The sequence below is a fragment of the Triticum dicoccoides genome, chromosome 4A (genome assembly GCF_002162155.2).
Source record: "Triticum dicoccoides isolate Atlit2015 ecotype Zavitan chromosome 4A, WEW_v2.0, whole genome shotgun sequence".
In the NCBI taxonomy this organism is placed as follows: domain Eukaryota; kingdom Viridiplantae; phylum Streptophyta; class Magnoliopsida; order Poales; family Poaceae; genus Triticum; species Triticum dicoccoides.
In genome coordinates this window covers 589,315,863-589,324,397 of record NC_041386.1, presented here as the reverse complement: position 1 = coordinate 589,324,397, position 8,535 = coordinate 589,315,863, and the positions used below count along the sequence as shown (strand labels likewise).

The 8,535-nt window shown below is 46.3% G+C and overlaps 1 pseudogene; it reads right to left on the bottom strand.

Moving 5' to 3' along the window:
* Positions 1–7,485: 7,485 nt before the first annotated feature.
* Positions 7,486–8,325, bottom strand: LOC119289226 (annotated as a pseudogene).
* Positions 8,326–8,535: the final 210 nt, after the last annotated feature.

Below are 8,535 nucleotides of genomic sequence, written 5' to 3'. Positions count from 1 at the left end.
CCTTGACATCGTGGTTCATTCGATGAGATCATCATGGAACATGTGGGAGCCAACATGGGTATCCAGATCCCGCTGTTGGTTATTGACCGGAGAGTCATCTCGGTCATGTCTGCATGTCTCCCGAACCCGTAGGGTCTACACACTTAAGGTTCGGCTACGCTAGGGTTATAGAGATATTAGTATGCGGTAACTTTAAAGTTGTTCGGAGTCCTGGAGGAGATCCCGGACGTCACGAGGAGTTCCGGAATGGTCCGGAGGTAAAGAATTATATATCAGAAGTGCTGTTTCGGCCATCGGGACAAGTTTCGGGGTCACTGGTATTCTACCGGGACCACCGGAAGGGTCCCGGGGGTCCACCGGGTGGGGCCACCTGCCCCGGGGGGCCACATGTGCTGTAGGGGGTGCGCCTTGGCCTATATGGTCCAAGGGAACCAGCCCCAAGAGGCCCATGCGCCAAGAATCAAGGGAGAGGAACAGTCCTAAAGGGGGAAGGCACCTCCGAGGTGCCTTGGGGAGGAGGGACTCCTCCCTGGCCGCACCCTTCCTTGGAGGAAGGGCCAAGGCTGCGCCTCCCCCCTCTCCCTTGGCCCTATATATAGTGGGGGGAAGGGAGGGCAGCCCAACCTAAGCCCTGGCGCCTCCCTCTCCCTCCCATGACACATCTCCCTCCTCCCACAGCGCTTGGCGAAGCCCTGTTGGAATCCCGCTACTTCCACTACCACGCCGTCGTGCTGTTGGATCTCCATCAACCTCTCCTCCCCCCTTGCTGGATCAAGAAGGAGGAGATGTCGCTGCTCCGTACGTGTGTTGAACGTGGAGGTGCCGTCCGTTCGGCGCTAGGATCATCGGTGATTTGGATCACGACGAGTACGACTCCATCAACCCCGTTCTCTTGAACGCTTCCGCGCGCGATCTACAAGGGTATGTAGATCCGCTCCTCCCTCGTTGCTAGATGACTCCATAGATAGATCTTGATGACACGTAGGAAAATTTTGAATTTATGCTACGTTCCCCTACAGCCGGATCATAACACATAGTAGGTGACTATAGACTTGCAAGATAGGATCAAGAACTCTCATATATTGATGAAAACATAATAGGTTCAGATCTGCAATCATGGTACTCCGGCCCTAGTGACAAGCATTAAGCATAGCAAAGTCATAGCAACATCAATCTCAGAACATAGTGGATACTAGGGATCAAACCCTAACAAAACTAACTTGATTACATGATAAATCTCATCCAATCCATCACCGTCCAGCAAGCCTACGATGGAATTACTCACGCACGGCGGTGAGCTTCATGAAATTGGTGATGGAGGATGGTTGATGATGACGATGGCGATGGATTCCCCTCTCCGAAGCCCCGAACGGACTCCAGATCAGCCCTCCCGAGAGGTTTTAGGGCTTGGCAGCGGCTCCGTATCGTAAAACGTGATGAATCCTTCTCCTTTATTTTTTCACTCCCCGAAAGTAAATATATAGAGTTGGAGTTGTGGTCAGAGGAGCTCCAGGGGCGCCACGAGGTAGGGGGAGCGCCTTGGGGGGGGCAGGCGCGCCCCCCACCCTCGTGGCTAGGGTGTGGGCCCCCTGGTCTTCATCTTTTGCAAGGATTTTTATTATTTCCAAATAGACGTTCCGTGAAGTTTCAGGTCATTCCGAGAACTTTTGTTTCTGCACATAAATAACACCATGGCAATTCTGCTGAAAATAGCGTCAGTCCAGGTTAGTTCCATTCAAATCATGCAAGTTAGAGTCCAAAACAATGGGCAAAAGTGTTTGGAAAAGTAGATACGATGGAGATGTATCAGGCGCCGGCGGAGTTAGGGAGCGGTCGAGGGAGGGGCACGCGGCGTCGAAATCGGGGTCAAGGCTTGGGCGCGCGACGGAGGGCGGCGATGTAGGGTGACGACAACGGCGGCCATCGAGGGCAGCAGAGGGCGCACGGAGGCCGACAAGAGAGCGCCCGGCGGCCGACGGTGATGTAGGGCGACGATGGTGGCGACAATAGATCAAGTGGGGATTTGGGGAATGTGGCCGGGGGAGAAGAATCGCGCGGTTAAGTCAAAAATAGCAGTAGTGCCGGCCTGGAAAAACTCTGCTCCTACATTAGCTATAGCTAACTTAGCTATAGCGCTAACTAACAAAACACGCTACTGCTACGTTAGCTACAACGCTTGTCCTGAAAGCACGCTGCTGCTACGCCTTTCTCCTTTATTTTAGTTTTTATTTTATTTTCCTTCACATTTTCTTTTTTTCCTTTCCCCTTTTCTATTTCTTTCATTTTCATTTACTTTTCTATATGTCTTTTATTTTATTTTCTTTTCATTAGCAGTAGCGCTTTTTGCGTAAAACACGCTGCTACAACCATCTTAGCAGCATCGCGCTTTGTGTAAGCTCGCTACTACTATTCCTAGCCTGCCGAGAACAGTGCGGGAATTGTAGTAGTAGCGCTTGTTTCTTCTGACACGCTACTGCTACAAAATTAGCCGCAACGCGTTTATTTGCCAGGCGCTGGTGGTAAGTAGTAGTAGCGCTTCTTTTTGACCCGCGCTACTGGTAAGTTTATGTGTATAAGGTTGTTCCTAGTAGTGCAAAAATACATCAAAAAATATCTTCAATGATAAATTACAGACTTGCTATCAGTATTAACCGGGGGAGAAATTAATTCTCGGTGTATGTAACAACAAATAGTACAACGTCTCCAATAGTTGAGTCATAGAGATGTTCTAATACTCTATAACACTATGCTCCCTAGTTTTAAGGAGCCCACCTTCAATTAAGGTCTCCAACTGAAATTGGATCACCAGATTTTGACCGGGTCAAATATTTCTCAAATCTCTCTAATTCAATTCTTTTATATAATACACTATGCTTACTAATTTTTAATGTCTCACAATTAATTGAGTTCGTCTTCAACTTAAAATAGGGTCACCCGATTTTGACTGGGTCAATAATTTCTCAAGAAGCTCTCCTATTCAATTCTTTCATTTTCATATGTTTCCTAATTTTGAAGCTCTTTCATTCAATTGAGGTATTCAGTTTTGAGTTTGGTTTAAGATTTTGACCGGGCCAACGATTTTTCAAATCAACCAGCCAACCTATAAAAACATATCAACCTCATGCACGCTCCCACCACCTAGAAAAAAGAAGCGCTACCATGCGATACTATAGCATCAATATAGTTCATGCAGCCACCGATGCCGAAATTTCCCCACTAAATATATGTTGGTTAGCGGATAAAACAGAATCACATCACGAAAGGCCCATTAAATCACTGCATCATAAAAAAAATAAAACACACTCCATCATCTTCCTCACCCGCGAAACTAAATATTCCATCTGTTCCAAAATATAAGGGGTGTTAATTTTTTGGAAAGTCAATTTTCTTTAATTTTGACCAAGCACATAGCAAAAAATATCGATATCCACAATATTAAACATAAAAAGTATGAAAATTCATTTCATGATGAATCTAATCATACCCGTTTGATATTACTGATTTTGATATATTTCTCTACAAATTTTATCAAACTTAAAAGGTTTGACTTTTCAAATAAGTAATAAACTTTATATATTGAAACTGAGTGTGTATTTTTTTTAAGAAACCCAGCAACACCAATGGCGTCGCAAAGCGCGCTCAACCCTTCTAGTAAATAGGCTAATTGGGGCGGCACACCAAATATTTGAGGGAAGGCAAGGGAAAGAAGGTGTAACAAAAAATTGAGGGAACTAAATATGCAAAAGAAAAAATGGGCACCTTGTGGTTGCCTTAGCTGCACAAGCATGTTGACCGACATGGTGGAAGATGCATTCTACGGCCTCATCGGTAGAGGGAGTCCAATAGTCTGCACCGGCTTGCACACTAGCTGACATCATTAGCGGTTTCTGTTGCGGTGGCGCCGTCAGCGACGTTGACGACTCAGTGGGTGATTCAACCTGCCGGGGCCGCGGGGACGCGACATTGCCAGGCAAGTAAGCGTACGTGCCTTAGGGCATCTCCAGCCGCGTCCTCAACAGGGCCCCCCAGGTCACTTTTTCGGTGCCGGCGCTGAAAAAATGGTCCAGTCGCACCCCCAGGACGTCGAAAATCGCCGGTTTAGACCTTTTTTCCGCCCGGCAGTCACAGGCTGAACCCGGCGCGCTGGGGAGCAGTTGGGGGCTCCGGCGCTAGGGAAAAGCACGCCTGGCCCACACCGACAGGGGAAAAGTCAAGGTTTTCTTCCTCCGACTCGCCTCGCACCCCCCGCGTCCTCGGCCACCACTAGCCATATCCCGGCGAAGGTCGCCGCCCTACTCCGCTAGATAGTCATTCCCCGCCGGAAAATAGTAGCGCTTCGCCGCGACAGCCCCTCCCACAGCAGCTGGGCGTTTCCGGCCGCCGTTTTTGGCCGCAGAGGCGCGGTTTAACATTTGTGAAGACGATCCCAAACCCTGTGGCAGGAGGCAAGAACGCCTGGTTTGCGAAGCTTCAGGAGGCTTGCAGGAAGGATGTCTAGCGGGCATTTGGTGTGCTCCAATCTCGATCTGCTGTTGTTCGGTACCCCGGTCAGACCTGGTCCAAAGATCAAATGTGGGAGATTATGACTTGTTGTGTCATCTTGCACAACATTATCATCGAGAGCGAGCAAGAAGACCCAGTGTTTGACACTGAACCATACTACAGGCAGGGTCCTCTAGCCGAAGTTGATCACCAGCTACCGGCAACTTGGACTGCCTATATCAGTATGCGTTAGGAGATCCGAGACCCACATGTGCATCATCAACTGCAGAAAGATCTGATTGAGCACCTATGGAGGCTAAAGGGGGACGCCGTGTGATGAAATACGAGTTTTTATTTGTTGAACTATATAATTTGTATTGAACTATTTGTTGTTGTACTATTTTGTTGAAGTATTTGATTTTTCTGTGATGAAATATGTGATAAAAAATAATTGTGTTGATAATTGAATGCCGAGACACGGCGAAACCACGCCGAATATGGGCCTATTCTCGCCCATATGGGCCCTTTATTCGCCGAAATTGGGCTGCAAAGTGGGTCAATTTCGGCGCCTGGGGGCGATGACTGGGCGCAAAACCGCCCCCAGCGCCGATTGTATCGCCGGCTCGCCTCCAGGGGGCGATTTTTATGCGTCCTGGGGGGGCCAACGGCTGGAGATGCCCTTAGGCTACTCATATTTCGGAATATTATATACTAGTATCATACACATCTATACCAATATAAAAAACCCAAATGGCCAGATTCAAATTATCTCGATCGTCAAGTCATGTTATCTAGCGGTTCAAATCGCTCCAATGTTGAGCATCAAACACGTTTAACGCTCTAATTATCCACCACTACCATTGGTTATAAACACGTTTTGACTCAACGCCATCCCTTGAAATCTGCCATGTAATTAATATCCTATCATTCCCGCGAAAAAGTAATTGATATCTTACCAAATACCAACGTGCAACAGATATATCTTACCTAATATAAACTGCAACTAATATCCTACCTAATATAAACATGCATTGCACGTACATTATTACTAGTGATACTAATGTATGATACTATCTTCGTAGTGCATAGTATTATAGAGTAGTACCATAGATGATCATATTTATTGCCATGTATGACACAAAGTAGCATAACATTTAGGGTATCATACAAATGATACGGTATCTACCTATGTTATTTTAACCCTCTCGCTCTTCTTTAATTCTCTGCCATATCAGCATGTTTGCTATTCCTGAGTGCATGATACAAGCTAAGATACCACCACTATGGTCAGCCTTAGCTATCCCCACCCTTGGCTCCCTGCCACCAACTAAATCCTCATCTCTACGGGCTGGATCTAAGAGGCATTGGAGACGACCAAGCCATCCTATATAGATTTAAGTAAATTTTACACATGAATCGATATATTGCTGGTGTGCTGACCGTGCATGTCCAAAACAGATTAATTACAAAGAAAGCTAACTGACGATCGTTAGTTGTGGGCATTTTTGCAGCGACTCCCCATCCTCTGTCGGTTACGTTTGCGCGAACACCTTGGCACGTGATTGGTTCCACGTCAGTTTTTATATGCAGTTCGTTGTGTGATAAGGGCATGTACAATGGTTGATAAGATAGTCTTATCTTAAGTCTTGCATGTAATTTGGAGATGGCAAAAAATATGTCTACAATGGAGTGCATCGATTCGATGTCGAGGCTCATGTGCATCCGGTTAGATAAAAAATAAAACAAATAGTAAAAAAAAATTCCAAAAATCCAAAAAAAAATCCCATGGTAGACAGTTTATTGCATGAGGTTCTCTCTAAATATTAGCTCATTTCGGCATCTGAGTAGCTTTCAGCAAAAAGACAAATCGGGTCAAAACAATACATGAATAGTAAACTGTTTTACAGACTCCGAATTTGTCTTTTTTAGAGGTCATACAGTGGGAGAGACTCCACTTTGGGAGGGAGTAATATGGTACATGAACAGTGTTTGTATTATTCAAAAATATGGTACAATGTACATAACATAATTACAGAATACTCGTCCTCCACTTTGGGAGGGAGTAACTACTACTTTATGTTGGAAAGTCTAATGAGGTGGTAAGTTTTGTACAAAAGAGTGAATGAAGTCTCTCTTATATCAGTCCTAGTTCTATGTTGGAGGAGGCTGAAATCATGTTTAAATCGTACAAGCCAAGAATGGAAAGTGGGGGTGATGCTTCTGAAGTGCTTGTTATTTCTCTCTTTCCAGATACTCCAAGAAGCTTGTAGAAATATTTTCATGAACATGAGCTTGCTCCAATTGATGGCCGCGTGGCTTATCCATTGAAGTCTGGATCCAGTGTCTTCCCATGTGAAACCTAGGATGGACCAGCATTGCTTATTAAAGGAGCATTGGAAGATCATATGTTCCATGTCCTCTTCTATTTGTTGATCACATAATAGGCAGTTGTAATCATCCCCAATGTTGTAGTGTCTCCTCTTGAGCATGTTGCGTGAATTTGTCTTTTTTGCCGAGTGTAGCTCAGTTGTCCAAATAATTTGAAAATTGGGGCGGACGTCACGCATCAAATTGTCTACCATGGAAAAAATTGGAATTTTTTGAATTTTGCTAGTATTTGTTTTAATTTTGTTATTCAACACGGGTGCAGATGTGCTCGGGCTTAGAAAATGATTTTCGTCTACAATGGATCATCTTTTAGCATTATCTTAAATAATTAGCTATTCCTAAAGATATTGTGAGACATATTGTGCTAAGAAATTATCTCTTGTCTTATGATTTCTCATTCCTCCACCTTATTATTTATCCTACGTGGCATTCTTAAGATAGAAACATTATACATGCCCTAAGGGCTTCTACAATGATTGATAAGACAGTCTTATTTTAAGTTTTGCATGTAATTTAGATGTGACAAAAAAATACGCATACAATGGGTTATATCTGAGCTTTATCTTCAATAACTAGTTATTCCTAAAAACATTATGAGATAAGATAAGCCTTTTCTTATGATTTCTCGATAGTGGGAGTGGCAGTTGCTATGGTAGTGGGAGTGGCAGTGTCGGCAGTGAGAGTGGCAGGGGCGGTGGCCGCAGCGGCCATGGCGAGGATGGTCTTGCTCAGGGCGGACTCAAAGGCCAAGAGCTTGTCCTTGGGCGTATTGGGAACAGTGATGCCGTAGACCTTCTTGATGCTGGACACAAGGTCGGGGACGAATTTGTAGCCCTCGTATGCACCGCCTGTGGTTTCCTTGATGGCCTTGTTAAAGGCAGACTTGAAGACGGCGAACTTGTCCTTGATCGGGGCAGCGTCGGCGGCGGCGGCTGCAGTCCTAAAGGCAGCGTCGATTTGGTCGATGGCCTTCAGCTCTTCGGCAGGGATTGCCCCCTTGACTTCCTCGCCGGCGGGCTTGACGGCGTGGACCTCGAGGATGCCGGCGATGATGCGGAGCGACTCGCTGAGGATGGCCACGAAGGCATCGTACTTGGCCTCCGGGGTAGCGCCCTTGGCGAAGTGGTAGGCCGTCAATTGAGCGAAGGCGATCCTAGTGGTGAACGTGGCCTGGAAGTTCAACGTGCCGGTGATCCCTCCGATAGACCAGCCAAAGTTCAGGGTGAAGGTGGTCTGGAATGTCTTGTACTTGTCCGCTGGAGCGACCACAGCTGCGGCCGCCACAGCTTCCTTGAAGGCGTTGTTGGCCTTCTCAATTAGCCTCTACTCTTCGGTCATGGCCTTCGGTTGTGCCCCGGCCAGGGCAGAGCTGGCTTCGACAGCATACGAGACAGCTGGCCCCGCCATGAGGGTGACAGCCACAAAGAGCGCCACTGTGCACTGATGCACTGCCATTGTTGCTACTCTTGTCTTGCATTAGTTGGTTTGTACAGTACGTAGGAGGAGAGATTGTGGTGTGGTGTGAAGATGAGGTATCCAAATTAGAATTACGGTGAGAGGCCAGGAGAGATTGCCGCGCCCAAATTAGCAATCTTCTCCTCTCCTCTCCTTTTTTAGCCAAACTAATTATCCATGTGAGGTCTTCATCCCACAAACCAATGAATT